The sequence below is a fragment of the Hordeum vulgare genome, chromosome 7H (genome assembly GCF_904849725.1).
Source record: "Hordeum vulgare subsp. vulgare chromosome 7H, MorexV3_pseudomolecules_assembly, whole genome shotgun sequence".
Classification (NCBI taxonomy): domain Eukaryota; kingdom Viridiplantae; phylum Streptophyta; class Magnoliopsida; order Poales; family Poaceae; genus Hordeum; species Hordeum vulgare.
In genome coordinates, this window is record NC_058524.1 from 326,818,993 (window position 1) to 326,837,550 (window position 18,558).

Sequence of the window (18,558 nt, forward strand, 5' to 3'; positions counted from 1 at the left end):
GTTTTGAGGAAAATATACGGTGGCTGTTTTGAGGAAGGTGGGTTTAAGGTACCGACAAAAGTTGCGTGGTACTAGAGATGCTAGCAAAGGTGGAAGGGTGAGACTGCATATAATCCACGAACTCAACATTAGTCATAAAGAACTCACATACTTATTGCAAAAGCCTATTAGTTATCAAAACAAAGTATTAGACGCATGCTCCTAGGGGAGGGTTGGTAGGAGTTAAACATCGCACGATCCCGACCTCCACACAAAGGTTGACAATCATTAAACAAATAATGCTCCAACTTCATCACATAACGGTTCACCATACGTGCATGCTACAGGAATCACAAGCTTTAACACAAGTATTTCTTCTAATTCACAATTACTTACTAGCATGACTCTCATCTTACCATCTTCATATCTCAAAACTATATCAAGGAATGCAACTTCTCATCATATTCAATGCAATTAATATGGAAGTTTTTATTATATCCCTCTTGGATGCCCATTATATTAGGACTAAATTCATAACCTAAACCAATTACCATGTTGTTTAAAGAACTCCAAAAATAATATGAGTGATACGAGAGTTTAATAATTTCTATCATGCTCTAAAAGATATAAGTGAAGCATTAGAGCAACATTTCCTAGCTCAAAACATATAAGTGAAGCACAAAGAGTATTCTAATAAATTCATGATTCAGCGTGTCTCTCTCAAAGGATGTGTGCAACAAGGATGATTGTGGCAAACTAAAAAGTGAAGACTCATATCATACAAGACGCTCCAAGCAAAACACATATCATGTGGTGAATAAAATTATAGCCTCGAGTAAATTTACCGATGGATTAAAGACGAAAGAGGGGATGCCTTCCGGGGCATACCCAAGCTTAGGCTCTTTGGTATCCTTGAATATGGCTTGGGGTGCCTTGGGCATCCTCAATCTTAGGCTCTTGCCACTCCTTATTCCATAGTCCATCAAATCTTTACCCAAAACTTCAAAACTTCACAACACAAAACTCAGGAGAAAACTCATGATATCCGTTAGTATAAGAAAAATAAATCACCACCTTACGTACTATTGTGAAATCATTCTTTCTTTATATTGAAGTAATATTTACTATATTCCAAGTTCTCCATGGTTCATACCCCCGATACAACCCATAGATTTATCAAAATAAGCAAAAAACTCAAAGAAAACGAAATCTATCAAAACAGAACAATCTGTAGCAATCTGTTTACTTCGAATACTTGTGTAACTCAAAAAATTCTGAAATACTAGGACAATCTTGGAAATTTGTAAATCAATCTTTTGTAAGAAAAATCAGATCAAAATCACATTCGAGTGAATTTACAAAATTCCTGGACTGAGAGCAGAAGTTTCTGCTTTTCACCAAAATCAACTTGCAAACACCGTAGACCATCCCAAAGGTCTTACTTGGCTCAAACACTAATTAAAACAAGAAAACACAATTATTACATAGGTAATAATACGTGCAGAACTCAAAAAATAGAAGCAAAAACAAAACCATAAAAATAAAATTGGGTTGCCTCCCAACAAGCGCTATTGTTTAACGCCCCTAGCTAGGCATATTGCAATAGATCTAGGTATTGTCATCTTTGGTATGCAACTCCTCAATTGCACACTTGTGATCCCTAGGAGATCCTTTGGTTTTAGCGATAATCATACTCCTAGGTGAGAAATCCATAATTTCACTTGTAGTAATAAGTTCCCTAGTAAAGCTAGGGTGAACGCTTATCATCTTAAGATCTTCATCACCTTTTCTAGAGGATTCACCCCTCTTTTAGGAACATAAACAAACTTGGTGGTCTTAGGAGGAGGAGTCGTTTGAATAAAGGCAAAGGCGGAACCCAAGTTGGTAATAATGTCCTCAAGCTTTCCAATTCTAGAAGAATCTTGATCCAATTTTTCGTTAACTATGGGTTCCTTTTCCCTTAGGTTTTTTAAAGTAACTCCTACCTTAGATCCTTATTGAGTAATAATATGATTATGAATATTTTCGTCCAATTTTTCAATGATCTCAACGGTAGCAACTTTACTTTCAATAGCATCAAGCCTTTGCATCACATGTTCCAAAGTTAAGATTGTTTCATTAACCATGAGTGGGGATGAACCAACCAGATTTGTCATAGCATTTTAAGAATCAAAGGTATGGTTACCCAAGAAGTTCCCTCCCATAATGGTATCCAAAACATATATATTCCAAGGAGAGACACCCACATAAAAATTGCGAAGGAGAACGGTAGTAGATTGCCTGTGAAGAGATCTATTTTGAGCATTGCAAATTCTATACAAAGCATCTTTTAAGTTTTCTCCCTCCCTTTGCTTAAAACTAAGAACTTCACTCTCATGAATACTAGCGATAGTAGAAAGGACAGCCATGAGTTTAAGAAATCTAACACCTAAGCAAATGAGAATCAAACGAAAAGACAAACAGAAAAAGGGCGAATAAAAAGGCAAATCTTTTTGGTTTTTTCTGAAAATCATTTTAGAAGTGGGAGACAGGAAAACGAGATGCAAATGGAAAATAAAGTAAATGCAAGAGATGAGTTTGTGATGGGTACTTGGTAGGATTGATCTTGCTATGCATCCTCCCCGACAACGGTGCAAGAAAACCTTCTTGCTACTTCTTGAGCTTGCATTGGTTCCCTTGAAGAGGAAAGAGTGATGCGGCAAAGTAGATAAGTATTTCGCTCAGTTTGTTGAGAACCAAGGTATCAATCCAGTAGGAGGAACAAGCAAGACCCCAATCGTAGTACCTACACTAACAATCAAATACTTGCACCCAACACTTAAAAGGGGTTGTCAATCCCTTCAGAGTTATTTGCAAGGATGAGATCTGATAGAGATAATATACAAGATTGGGGAAACAAAAGTAAATAAATTGCAGCAAGATATTTTTGCTATTTTTGGTTTATAAACCTAATGTATAATATGAAAAATAGACCCGGGGGGCATAGGTTTCACTAGAGGCTTCTCTCATAAAGGAAAATAATACGATGGGTGAACAAATTAGTATCGAGCAATTGATAGAAAAGGGAATAATTATGAAGATATCCAAGGCAATTATTATGCATATAGGCATCACGTCCGTCTAAAATAGACCAAAAAAATTATGCATCTACTACTATTACTCCGCACATCGACTGACTCGTGCGTGCATCTAGAGTAATAAGTTCATGAAGAGCATAGTAATGCATTAAGTAAGATGACATGATGTAGAGGGATAAAATCAAGCAATATGTTGAAAACCCCATCTTTTTCTCCTTGATGGCAACAATGCAATACATGTCTCCCTACGCCTACTATGTCACTAGGTGATGACACCGCAAGATTGAACCCAAAACTAAGCACTTCTCCCATCGCAAGAATTACCAGTCTAGTTGGCAAAACCAAACCAATAACTCAAAGAGACTTGCTAAGATATGAAATCATGCATATAAGAATTTAGAAGAGATTCAAATAATATTCATAGATAATCTGAACAGAAACTCAAAATTCATCGGATCTCGACAAACACACCGCAAAAGAGTATTACATCGGATAGATCTGTGTGAAGATCATGAAGAACATGGTACTGAAGATCAACAAGAGAGAAGAAGCCATCTAGCTACCAGCTAGGGACCCGTATGTGTGTGGTGAACTACTCACGCATCATCAGAGGGGCAATGAAGTTGATGTAGATGCCCTCCTTCATTAATTCCCTCTCCCTCAGATTACCGGAAAAGGCTCCCAGATTGGATCTGATGGGAACACAGGCTCCCATCGGCGGAAAAGTCTTTTTGTGGCTCCTTTTAGCGATGGGGGAATATTTAGGAATTTAGAGGCCGAATAATAGGGTTAGGAGACCTGCAGGGGACCCACAAGCCAGGGGGCGCGAACCCCCCCCCCCCCCCCCCCCCGGTGCGCCCTGCAAGCTTGTGGCCTCCCTATAGGTGTCCTTCCACCTACTACAAGTCTTCTGGGTTTCTTCTGGTCCAAGAAAAATCATTACGGAGATTTTATTCCATTTGGACTCTGTTTAATATTCCTTGTCTACAATTCTCAAAAACATGGAAAAGAGAAACTGGCACTAGGCTCTAGATTAATAGATTAGTGCCAAAAATAATATAAAACAACATATTAATGCATATAAAACATTCAAAACATATAATATAATAGCATGGAACAATAAAAAATTATAGGTACGTTGGAGTCGTATTAACGACAATGTTTGCATCTTGCTTGTTCTTAAAGATCCACTTTGTTCCAATGACATTGTGGTTTTCCTTCGGTCTTGGCACCAATCGCCACACTTTGTTGCGCTCGAAGTTGTTTAGTTATTCATGCATGGCTTCAACCCAATCCATGTCTTCGAGAGCCTCTTGTTCCTTTAGGGATTCAATGCAAGAAACAAATGCATGATGTGCACACAATTTTGATAATTGTGTGCGAGTGGTTATCCCTTTTGCCACACTGTCGTAGACATTCTCTAAAATATGGAAATACTTGATGAGCTTGGCAGCATTCTTGGTAATACATTTTTCTCAAATCTCCTCAGGGGTGAGTTGAGGGGGATCCTCTTTGCGACCTTTACTAACTTTGGGAGCTAGCTCTTGATCTTGAGCTTGAGCTTGCTCAGAGGTGTGAGTTTGATCAAGGACATCACTTGGTGAACCACCATCATGTAGTTGATCTTCTCCTTGATCTTGCTCACAAAGTTGAGGGCCTTCGATTTTTCTTTGGAAGCCTGTGGGTTTTGCGTCAGTGATGGTTCCACTTGAGTGTAACATTGTCCTTCTCTTTCGGCCACAAGGGGTTCCTCAATGGGTAGGAAGTGTCCCACACCCATTCTTCTTATGGCTTGGGGAGTAATTTCATCACCTACATCACAAAGACCTATTTGCTCCACTTGGGAGCCATTATTTTCATCAAACTCCATGTTACACATCTCCTCAATGAATCTTGAGGACTTGTTGAGGACACGGTAAGCACGAGAGTTTGTAGCATAAGCAACAAATATGCCCTCTTGAGCTCTAGGTTCAAATTTAGACAAACGAGGACCTTTCTTGAGAATGGAACACTTATAACTGAACACCGGAAGTAGTTGAGGTTGGGCTTGTTACCGGTAAGAATTTTGTACGCAGTCTTGTTCAAGCCTTTACGGAGGTAGAGCCGATTGGATGCATGACATGCGGTTTTGATGGTTTCAGCCCAAAGGTTATACGCAGATTTAAACTCCGCCATAATGGTTCTTGTCGCATCCATCAAGGTCCGTTTCTTCCTTTCCGCCACACCTTTTGTTGAGGAGTATAAGGTGCTGAGTATTGATGTTTGATTCCTTCATCACTCATAAATTCATTTAAGGTGTAATTCTTGAACTGGTGGCATTGTCACTTCTAATCATCAATATCTTTGCATCATGTTGTCATTGAGATTCATTGGCAAAGTCGATGATGGTTTGTTGAGTCTCACTCTTCCTCTTGAAGAAATAAACACAAGTATATCTTGAGTAATCATCCACTATCACCAAGCAATACTTTCTTCCCCCAAGTCTATCATAAGATGGAGGACCAAAGAGATCCATGTGGAGGAGCTCCAAGGTCCTCTTTGAGTAGATGGTAGTCGTGGGGTGGTGAGCTATCTCATGTATCTTTCCTTCAATACACGCACTTCAAGCACGATCTCTGGCGAAACTCACATTTGTTAGTCCAAGAACATGATCCCCTTTGCTAAGACTATACAAAGATGTCATATTGAAATGGGCTAGCCGGCGATGCCAAAGAGATCCCACATCAACTTCAGCCATTAGGCAATTCGCGGTCTTAGTGGGTCACTCCGAAAAGTTAACCACATAGAGACCATTCTCGACATGCCCAACAAAAGCTACTTTAAGAGTCTTGCCCCACAAAAGGGTCACAGTTTCAATGCCAAAGAAAGTACTAAAACCCATAATTGCAAGTTGATGAACAAAAAGTAAATTGTATGTGAGTGTCGGCGTCAAAACTAGCAGATGTTGGGTAGGGGGTCCCAAACTGTGGAGCTTAGATCGATGGATTGCACGAAAGAGGGGGAGATGATGTTTACCCATGTTCGGGCCTTCTTGAAGAGGTAAAACCCTATGTCCTGCTTGATTATATTTACAAGGAACAATGGTTATAGAGTTGATCTACTTTAAGATCATACGAGCTAAACCCTAGATGAGATAACCTACCTCTATGCATAAGAGACCCTGGTTTACATAGACACCAAGGCCCCTAGGGTTACATGCTACCGACATAGATCCGGGGTAGATGGGCCGAATTGGTCCTCGTGCCTTGGAGTGTACGCCTAGTCTTTGGAGTTTTCCACCTTGATTACGAGTTGTCAGATAATCTGGTCTTCAATGACGCAACCCATACGATCGGCCCATAAGGTACAACCCGACTGCCTGAGGACCCCTTAATTTGAAACTACCTCAGCGAGGGTCTCAACAAGCATGAGCTTTGCAATGGTAAGTTCTGGAGAAATTAACACCTTGCCGAGACCCAATACATTTGAAATTTCATCATCACCAATGGAGACTTGGGTGGCAACTGATGGGTTGGGATGAACGTCCACCAGCAAGTCCTTTCTTTTGGTCATATGATTTGTTGCTCCACTATTAAGCAACCATGACACCCCATGGGAAGCAAACTCCTGCATAAGATCAATGCTTGGATTTAGGTACCCATTCTTTAATGGGTCCTTTTAGGTTAGTAACAAGGGTCATAGGAACCAAAATAGACCATTCAATGTACTCATTGGGAGAACCAACAAACTTAGCAAAAAACTGTCGAATCAAGAAAAGACTAAGGAGGGCATCAAATTGAACATCAACGCCCAAAAACGCTTTTGTGTTCTACTCGAGATATCATCTACGCATGAACCTAGCTCATCATGCCACTGTTGGGGAACTTTGCATGGGAAACAAAAAAATTCCTACGCACACGAAGACCTATCATGGTGATGATCGTCTATGAGAGGGAGATCGGATCTACATACCCTTGTAGATTTCTAAGCGGGGAGCATTGAGAAACCCGGTTGATGTAGTGAAACGTCTTCACGATCCAAATCGTCGTCGTCCCACGATCCGTCCCGATCTAGCACCGAACGGACGACACCTCTGCGTTAAGCACATGTACAACTCGATGACGATCTCCGCCTTCTTGATCCAGCAAGAGTGAAAACGAGTTAGCTGAATTCTCTGGCAGCACGATAGCGTGGCAGTGATGATGGAGGAACTGCTCCGGCAGGGCTTCGCCGTGCCGTATCGATCTAGCTACGATGTGTCACGAAGTATTGGAGGGAGAGAGGTTTGCACAAAGGATTTAGGTGCAAAAACCTTCTCGAACCTCCACAATATATAGGAGGAACCTAGGGGTGGTTGCCTTGCCTCCTACTCCAAGTAGGAGGGGTCGGCCGAGCCAAGGAGGAAGGTCTCCTCCTCCAATTCAGTTTGGTGGAGGATTCCTTTCCTTCTTGCCCACCTCCTCTCTTTTTTAACTTTCCTTTTTTTTCTCTAGCCAAAATAGCCCTATTGGGCTGGCCTCACCAGCCAACTTAGAGCTGGTGCGCCACCCATGGGCCTATTAGGTTTTCTCCCGGGTGGGTGGCCCCTTCCGGTAAAACCCCGAAACCCATTTGTCACTCCCGTTACTTTACCGCTAATGCCCCGAATCTTTCCGGAAGCCAAATGCAACAATCCTATATATCAATCTTCGTTTCCGAACCATTCCAGAGACACTCGTGACGTCCAGGATCTCATCCGGGACTCTGAACAACATTTGGTTACCAACATCAATAATTCAATTATACAGAAAACATCACTGAACCTTAAGTGTGCAGACCCTGCGGGTTCGAGAACTAGGTAGACATGACCGAGACACTCTCTGGCCAATATCCAATAACAGGACCTGGACGTCCATATTGGATCCTACATATTCTATGAAGATCTTATCAGTTGAACCTCTATGTCAAGGATTCACATAATCATGAATATCATTCCCTTTGTCCTTCGGTATGTTACTCGCCCGAGATTCGATCGTCGGCATCTCCATACCTATTTCAATCTCGTAGCTGGCAAGTCTCTTTAGTCGTTCCGTAATACAAGATCCCGTGACTAACTCTTTAGTCACATTGCTTGCAAGGCTTGTTTGCGATGTTGTATTACCGAGTGGGCCCCGAGATACCTCTCCGTCACACCGAGTGACAAATCCCAATCTTGATCCATGCTAACTCAACGGACACCTTCGGAGATGCCTGTAGAGTACCTTTATAGTCACCCAGTAACGTTGCGACGTTTCATACACACAAGTCATTCCTCCGGTGTTAGTGAGTTACATGATCCCATGGTCATACGAATGAATACTTGACATGCAGAAAACAATAGCAACAAAATGACATGATCATATGCTACATTTATAGTTTGGGTCTTGTCCATCACATCATTCTCCTAATGATGTGATCTCGTCATCAAGTGACAACACTTGTCTATGGCTAGGAAACCTTAACCATCCTTGACCAATAGGCTAGTTAACTAGAGAGTCACTAGGGACATTGTTTTGTCTATATATCCACACATGCATTTACGTTTCCATTCGATACAAATATAGCATGGATAATAAACAGTTATCTTGAAACAAGAAATATAATAATAACTATTTTATTATTGCCTCTAGGGCATATTTCCAACAAGTTGGTCCCTATGAATTTTTTTATTTTATTTTCTTAGTTTGCTGGTTGAGTTGTGATATTTCTTGTTTTGGCATATTCCATTTATGGTCATTCCAAATCTCGAAGTACATTTTGGGCGGATGCCAAATTTGGCGTGTACTAGGTTATACCTAGATAATTTCATTTTCGATTGCAATTTGTGGGTGATTTTTCTACAGGAACATATGTTTATGATATATGAATTTGGGGTAGACAAATCTAAGGAATCCAATGGTGGCATTCGTTTTTTCTTTTGAGCAAGTTGATGTGCATGCTATTTTCACCATGTTGCCTATATGTTATTTTTGTCTATGGCTATCCTTGCACCCTTTGTCAAACTTGTCAACATGAAAGTTGTAGTGTGTTAGGTGTACTAGGCCCTGGTATTTTCATGTGCCATGAAAACCTTGTCTATTTGTGGCTTTCTTGCTGTGACCATGTCATCTCAATATTACTGTTTTGGGTATGTCGAAATATGACTAACTCTAAAAACTGTTTCAAGTAGCTGTGTTGCCATGATGATTGTCAGGCGTCTACAAGTTCTTTGTGCTGGTACTTTGGTGTGAATTAAAGAGCATGTTGCCATCTGTTAAATGGTGCCATTACTTTGCAAAATAGGTCTTGCATCCTAGCTATTCTTCCTGTCAAACATGCCATGTTGATGTAAATTGTTGTGTTTTAACCTTGTGAAATTTGGCTCAACCTCAGAATCAGCTTATATCACCATGCCATGTTGAGTGGATGCTATCATTGAATCTGTGCAGAATTGGCTTATGGTTAGTTGTTCTGAATTGCAGTATTTGTTGCCCTCTATCACCGTATTAAATTTCATGCCATGAATGTTACTATAGCATAGAGTTTTATTGGTGTGAACATGCCATAATGATAAACCTACTTGTGTAAAACTTATATTTTCAGTAAGCCCTAATCCATTATAAATTTTTCCATGTTGGGAGCTTGATTGCCATTGATCCATGACATATCCATGCTCCTATTTGTTAGGGGTTGTTGTACTCTTTGATTACTTCATATCCATGTCTTGGTTGAGCTTGATAGGTGGTTGTAGCTGTTAGTTTTGAAGTGTGCAAAGTGACATGTTGTTGTTTTTGGACAAATTACTTGTTGGATTGTTTTATGCCTCGTGAGAGGTGTACCACTTTTGTTTTGCATGAACTTTAGGTCTATTGCCCCTAGAATTTCATACCAAATCTAGTGGCATACTTAGGATGACAAGGAAATAGCCTCTCTCAAATTCTTTTTTATCATTGTTGCCTTCTGTACCTTGTAGTGAGAGTTCCGAGATAACAGTAACTCAGTTTGTAACATGCTTTATATGTATTTGTATCGTTTTCTTGTGATGCATTAATTTTTTCCATGTTCATGCATGTCCAAATAATTAATCTTGAGGTTCTTTCCACAATGGTAACAACTATATAATTCCATCAGAAATATCACTAGTGTAGCATTGCCATGCTTCATTCCCATCATATGCATGCATCATATTGTTTGAGCATCGTGCCATGGTTGTGTGTTCATTGGATGTTGTATTTTATTCTGGGTAGTGATGGGTGTCGAGTACAAGTACGATGATCCCGTTGAGAACGTTCCTGAAGAGCAGGAGTTTTACCTCTCAAAAGAAGTTCCACGCAAGATGATCATTGACCTTGATATCATTTCTAATTTTTTATGCTTAGCTCTCTCATTTCCATCGTTAACTATGCCACAAAAAGCATCTAACACCTCCACATCCTAGGAAAACATTGATTGGCTAAGTTAGCGCTTGCTCAACCATTCTTATAGTGTTGCTAGTTGCAGGTGTAGGTTGATCCATGTGTTTACATGGATACTTGGATTATCATCTTACGTATGCTACTTAATTTAATACAACTTTATACTTGGTAAATGTGAGAAGGATTGGGCTTTTGCTCGGTGTTTTGTTCCGCTTTTGTCACCCTAGTTCCGGTTACTGGTGTTATGGTCAATATTGAGTGCTCCTAAAACGATTGGGGTTGTTATTGGGACCCCCTTGATAAATTGTTTTGATTTAAATCTTTTCTGGCAAGACCCAACTCTTGTACTCCATTTTCTAATTAACTTAATAATAAAAATGCATAGGGAATATCTACCACATGGATAACTAATCAACCCCCGGGCTAGTGCTCCTCGTGAGTGTTGGTCCAAACTAGAGTTGTGTGCTGGCCAACCTGGGGCAACTCGGGAGATTTCTATCAGGCGATTGTACGCTGTGCTTATCCGATGTGTCCTAAGAATGAGAGAAGTGGCTCTTATCGGGTCATAGCCATGTCGGGGGGTCTTAATGGATTTGTTTTACCTTTTTGATATATCTTCTGCATCGGGATTCCGAAGATACTTTCGGCTATCTCAAGGTTGAGGTTTTTTAACAGGAATCCGAGGATACCACGAGTTTTCCATGGTCGAGGTTTTGTGCGTAGGTTTTGGTAGTTTGTGATGGACTAGTTGGAGCACCCCTGTAGGTTTAATATCTTTAAGAAAGCCGTTCCCGCGATTATGTGGCAACTTGAAAAAATTTAAACATCCGGTTATAGAAAACTTGAATTAAACTTAATTAAAATGTGTCAATTGTGTGTAACCGTGACTGTCTCTGCTTATGAGTTTCTACTCCGACTGAGGACATGGTGGGGTTATGTCCGATGTAAGTAGGTGTCCAGGATCACTTAATGATCATTACTAGATCACGTTCGTTATGCGTAGACCACTCACTTAATTATGATCTTGTAAGCTAGCCACCAAATAATGCTTAGTGTTGTTGCAACTTCACCACTTAACCATGCCTTACCCAAATGACTTAATTAGTCCCATATCTTGGTCACGAGTTTGCTGAGTCCCCGTGGCTCACGGATTACTACAACACCACATGTTCAGGTACCGCGGACCTTCAGGAAGTTGATGCTTCGCATCCCTAGTGGCAGTACGATGAGGAGAGCAGGTGCATGTATGTGACGTACCCCCAATGAGTAGAGGGCCTTGGTCGTCTCCTGTGATAGCGAGATAGGATTAATTGCATTTTATTATTTGTCTTCGTCCATAGTCGGACCCTGTCTTCTGGATGTTTGAATAAATGTTGTATGAGTTTTAGTTTAGCATGTGGTCAGTGTAAGCTGACTCACATACTCATCTCCTCTTTAAATGTATCTACAATGATTTCTACACTTGTAAAACACTGAGATGTGCCTCTAACCATATTAAGGCCTCGTCCCCAAACACGGATAGTGTCGCATCTTGGACATTACAACTTGGTAACCAGAGCCATACGACCATAGGAGCCTTTGATTGATCGAACTTGGTCGAGTCAAGTCTAGTGAAAACTATTTTGATTCTAGTTATATCAGAGAGTAGGATTATTTTTACTCCTCTTCCCTTCTCTGGTGAGGTTTATGACTTAGGAATTTTAATTCTTCACCTCTTCCCGCTCAAAAAAAATTGGGACCACACGGGTATTTTGGAATCTATGATGAGTGTGTAACGAAACTCTGACTTGGTGCCTCCTGTTATTGGGGAGTAGAGCTCCAAGCGGTTTTCGACACATCATTATCATTCAGCTTCCTTAGTATCTCACGACACGGGCATTGAAACACATCTATACTTTCCTTGGTCGTAAATATTGTCATGAATTTCGCCAGTACTGGTGGAGATAGCTCGGATGATCTACCGGGTCTGGTATCATTGTGGTTTCAAAGGTCTAAGGTAGATGAATTTGCAGAACTTTTCGGATAATTGTTGATAGTTGTGGGAAAAGTCTTGTAGTTGGTCACATTGAGTAGGTTCCCGGACCCACAACCTCATAGAATAACCAAGAAATATTTCGGAGATTCTCAGGCGGGAATTCAAGTAGTCACCTAGGAAATTTGTTCATCAGAATTATGTTAGGATATACATTTGCTCCGAGCAATTCTTAGCTCAAAACTTGACAATTCCAAGTGGTTTTTGAATCGTATGATGTCGTCACTAATTTTATGGAAGCCTTTTTCCTAATTATAGTTTGAATGCAAATTTCAAAGATTTCGTGTTGCAATATTTCAAGCCTTTGATTCAGGTTGTCAGCTTCATCTTTTCATTTCTGGTCTAATATTCATGTCCGTTTTCAGGATGGCTCCAGCAACTCGCCAGGATCCGAGTTGTGATGGGGAGCAGTCAGACCCTCTGCCACCCCATCCTCCTCCTCAAGAGGCATGGCAAGCTTTGATGGCCACGACCAATATGAAAACTGAGATGCTGCTTCAAATGATGCAAGACATGAATGAAGGTCGGCAAGGGAATTTCAACAACCAGCACCAGTTTGCTTCTCTCAGTCAGTTACTTGCAAATCAACTCAAGTCTTTCACCTGTTGGGATTCGCTGTTTGATGCGGACGATTGGCTACATGACATAAATAAGCATTTTGAGTGCAGCAATATCAAGCCTGAGGACTATGGTAAGTTTGCAACATTCCAGCTGAAAGGTCACATAGCAGAGTGGTGGCAGTAGCTCAAGGATTCCAAAGGTGGTCCTTTGATCAGTTGGGATGAATTTTGTCGTGACTTCAGAGCTCATCAGACTCCTTCAAGCTTTGTTGAGGGCATGCATGAGAAGTTGAGGAATCTCAAGCAGGGAAGCTCATCTATTTATCAGTATAACATCGACTTCTAGAATCTGGCCCGCTATACTAAGCATGATGTTCCTAATGAGAAGAGCAATCTTTGTCAGTTCACATGTGGTCTCGGGGAAGATCTTCAGCTTCCTCTTGCGCTGCACGATCCCCCTGAGTTTGATTAGTTCTATAACTTGGCTCTCCAGGCTGAGTTGGCTCTATTCAGGGTCAAGCATTCAAGAAAGTTGTTCACGGACTCTCATTCGTCTTCATCCTCAACTCATATTGTTGCAAAGCAGTAGAAGTACTGGGTTCCTTCTCCTCCGCTTCATCCTTCTCAACAGTTCGAACAGAATGGTGGTCGTGGATCTTCCCACCCACCCAACCCAAGTTTCTAGCAAAAGTCTCAACCGCCTAAGTCAGGAGCTCCTCCAACTCACTTTCGTCCGCTGTCCGAGGTGACTTGTCACAAGTGTGTTCAGAAGGGCTACTACTCCAACAAGTGTACCAACCAGCGGCGTCTCTTGCCTCCTCCTCCGATCAGGCCCCAAGGCAATGCAATGGTGAAGCATAATCCCAAGACAGCAAGAGTGAATATGGTCAATGCAGCTGAAGCAGAGGATTCCTCGGAAGTGATTATCGGAAATCTCTTGGTCAATTCTATTCGAGAAAAAGTTTTTTTTGATACTAGTGCATCGCATTGTTTTATGTCTCGTCCATTCTTTTCAAAGCATGAGTTTGTTTGTCAAGATTTTCTTAAGCCATTAATAGTGGTTTCCCCAAGGAATTTGCTGAACTCCAACTGCTTGGTTCCGGCTATCCTTATCAAGATGGGCAATTATTATTTTCTAGCCTCTCCAATTATCCTTGTCAATTCCGATATTGATCTAATTCTTGGCATGGATTTGCTGGCAATGAACAAGGCTTATGTCGATTGTGCAACCAAAGAAATCCAATTGACTCATGTTTCTGAAGACTCGATCATTTTTGCTGCTCGCGATGACACAAGTTGTCTATTTTCTCTCAATGAGAAGGGTGAAATCTTAGCCATTTCCCAAGTTCCAGTCATTTGTGAGTACGAAGATGTCTTTCCAAAAGAATTTCCAGGAATTCTTCCTCACCGGCCAGTACAGTTTGTGATCGAACTCGAGCCTGTAACTAAACCGGTTTGCAATCGTCCTTATAAACTTGGTTCCAAAGAGCTGAAAGAGTTGAAGAAGCAGCTAGATGAACAAGAACGTCTAGTTTTGATCAGACCAAGTTCTTCACCTTCAGGGTGTGGTGTTCTTTTTGTCAAAAAGAAAGATAGAATGAACCGGCTTTGTGTTGATTACCGCCCATTGAATAAGAAGATAATCAGAAACAAGTATCCACTTTGCAACATCAATGAATTGTTTGAGCAATTGAAAGGGTCCAAGGTTTTCTCCAAGCTTGATCTTCGGATGGGCTATCATCAAATCTGCCTTCATGAAGAAGATATTCTCAATACTACTTTTAGAACAAGCTTTGTCTCTTATGAGTACAGAGTGATGTCCTTTGGTATCGCAAATGCTCGTGTGACTTTCTCTTGCATGATAAATTATGTCTTCTCTCCATTCAAGAATTAATTTGTCCTGGTGTATCTTGATGACATTCTAGTCTTGAGGAAGAAGATGCATAAAATCTCTATCTTGTGCTTGATAAGCTAAGAGAGCATAAGTTCTATGCTAAGTTCTCAAAATCTAAATTTTGATCAATGAAGTGGTGTACCTTGGGCATATCATCTGTGCCGAGGGGATCAAGGTGGATCCTCAAAAGGTTAAAGCCATTGTAAAGTGGGAGCCTCCTCAGAATGTCAAGCAGCTTCAAAACTTTCTCGGGCTTGCAAGCTATTGCAAACGATTCATTGAGAACTTCTCTAAGATTGCTAAGCCTCTGTCCAACCTTCTTCCGAAGAGCGTAAAATATGTCTGGACTCTGGAGTGTGATTTGGCTTTCAATACACTCAAGGAGAAGCTCACCTCTACTCTGGTTCTAACTCCTCCTAGTGATTCCAAGCCACTGCAAGTTTTTTGTGATGCTTTTTTGCAAGGTCTTGGTGGTGTTCTTATGCAAGACAAAAAAAAGTGGTAGCTTATACCTCACATCAGTTGAAGCCAAGTGAGGAAAACTACCCCACTTATGATCTTGAGTTGGCGGTAGTTGTCCATGCTTTTGTTACTTGGAGACACATCTTGTTGAGAAGACAGGTTGAAGTGTTCTCCAAACACAAGAGTTTCCAATATATGTTCACTCAACCGAATCTCAATCTTCGTCAAACACGTTGGGTGGGCATGATCCAACATTTCGATCAAGGCATTGATTATACTCAAGGAAAAGTAAATGTGATTGCAGATGCTTTGAGAAGAAAGGTTTACTGCAATAATCTCATTCTCAAGCCATTACATCCTGATCTTTTTGAGTCTTTCAGGAAGCTCAACCTTCAAGTAGTTCCTCAAGGGTTTCTTGCCAACCTTCAGATTTCTCCTACCTTGGAAGACCAAGTTCGCCAAGCTCAACTTCTTGATGCTATGGTGAAGAAAGTGAAGATAGGCTTGGCAAAGATCATTCCAAAGTATAAGTGCTTCCGTGTTGATGACAAAGACACTTTGTTCATTGAGGACCGCCTTGTGGTTCCAAAATGAGAGCTCAAAAAAGTTATAATGGATGAATCCAATATTCTCTCCTCTCGATACATACTCGAAGTTCTAAGATGTATCAGGATCTTAAGCAAACCTTCTGGTGGACTAGCATGAAATGTGATATTGCTCAGCTTGTGAAAATGTGTGATGTGTGTCGCAGAGTAAAGGCGGAATATCAACACCCAGCAGGTCTTGTTCATCATTTGCCTATACCCGAGTAGAAATTCGATCACGTTGAGAAGGATTTTGTCACTGGGTTTCCTAAATCCAAGAGGGGTAACAATGCCATCTTTGTAGTCATCGACAAGCCGACTATAGTTACCCACTTCCTTCCACTCAAACAACCTATTTTGGAATCTCAGCTCGCAGAGCTGTACACTTCAAGGATAGTTTCTTTGCATGGTGTTCCTAAGTTTATTTCTTTAGATCGAGGAATCATGTGTACTTCCAAGTTCTTGGATTCCTTGCAAACTGCAATGGGCACTAAGGTTCGTTTCAGTACAACCTTCCATCCTCACACAAGTGGTCCAATGGAGAGAGTTAATCAAATTCTTGATAGGGATAGAAGCGCATCTCGTCGTTGTGCAAGAATGGATATCATTACCAGTACATGTACTAAAGAGATGAGTATATGGAATTGACTTACACTTCCCACAAGCTACATCAAGTTCACATCAATACAACAACATAATAAATCATCATGAAGAAGAGCAGGGTCCGACTACGGACGAAAACAAACAATAAAAGAACGACGTCCACCCTTGCTATCCGAGGCTACCGGCCTAGAACCCATCCTAGAACGATGAAGAAGAAGAAACTCCAAATAGAACAATCATCGCACTCACGTCACAGTACTGCTTTACTTGTACCTGCAACTATTGTTATAGTAATCTGTGAGCCACAGGGACTCAACAATCTCATTTCCAAAGGTATCAAGACTAGCAAAGCTTAATGGGTGAGGTATGGTTAAGTGGTGAGGCTGTAGCAAGCGACTAAGCATTTATTTGAGGTGGCTAACTTACGAGTACAAGAATAAAAGAGGGTGATGATCAACGCATAGCGGACATGAACTACTGATGATCAATTGAATGATCCTAAACACCTACTTACGTCATACATAACCCCACCGTGTCCTTTTCCGGATACAGAACTCACGAGAAGAGACAGTCACGGTTACGCAGACAGTTGGCAAGTTTTTAATTCAGTTTACTTCAAGTTGTCTAGAACCGGATGTTAAACAAAGTTTCCAAGTTTGCCACATAACCGCGGGCACGACTTTCTGAAAGATTTAATCCTGCAGGGGTGCTCCAACTAGTCCATCACAAATTACCTCAAGCCGCAGAGAAAGCCTCGATCACGAAACTCGTGATATCCTCGGGTTCATTAGTGGAAAACCTGAACTCTGAGATAGCCCGAAGAATCAACAGAATCCCGACGCACAAGATATTTCGTAAAAGGTCAATCTAATTCTGCAAGGCCGCCCGGCGTGTCGACGATCCCAATAGGAGCCACGTATCTCGTGTTCAAGACACGACGGATTATCCAAACTTCTGGTAGGCCAGTCACAGAGTTGCCCATGGTAGCCACCGACCATTGACGGGTTGGAGCAACATTCTAGCGGAGCACTGGCCCGGGGGGTTGATTAATTATACATGGGGCCCGGAAAGTCCCTATGAAATTTTATTAGGTTATTAGGAAAATCTAGTACCAATGTTGGGCCTTTTCACACGTGTCTTAATCTAAAATGATATATCAAGGGGGTCCCCATAACAACCCAGATTGTGTTAGGAGCTCTCAACTATGGAATATAACACCGGTAATCGAAATTAGGGCGACAAAGATGGAACAAAACACCAGGATAGTAAGCCGAGCCTTCCACATTTTACAAACTGTATAGGTCCATTAAATTAATTAGCAATTATATGGTGATATAACAAGGAACCCATGTTATCACATGGAAGCAACTGCACCTGCAACTAGCAACGCTAACACATGGTTAAGAAAGCGGTAACATAGCCAATCAGTGGTTTTCTAGGTTGTAGAAAGGTTGAAGGTTTCATGGCAATGTTGAGAGGCTGACATTTAACAAGTGGTAGGCAACGAGACATAATGAAAGAAACGAGACAACTAGCATGGCATTGATAGTAATAGTATCTAGGGAAATGGTCATCTTTCCTGAGATCTCGCTTGGAAGAGGAACGAATCTGTGAAGCATATGAACGGATCCTCACATCTCGAAATGCTTGCGGAACTCTACCGAGAATAAGAAAACCAGAAACAAGAATCAACACGCAATATTCACCATGGCACATGCACAATATGATGCACTACCTAATATGATGCATGTCAATTTCAATTATGCAAAGCATGGCATGTCAATTCACGACAATCAAACACTACACACTAAGTGAAGCTCAATATGCAATGAGATGCATATTGACGAAACTCCACATTTTAATTATTCAGTTTACTCTCGTTTAGGTACACGGAAATATGAAATTTTGTTTAAACATGGCAAGAGGTGAAGCACAAATAAACTACCTGTCTAGGCATTTTAATTGAGGTCGGAAAC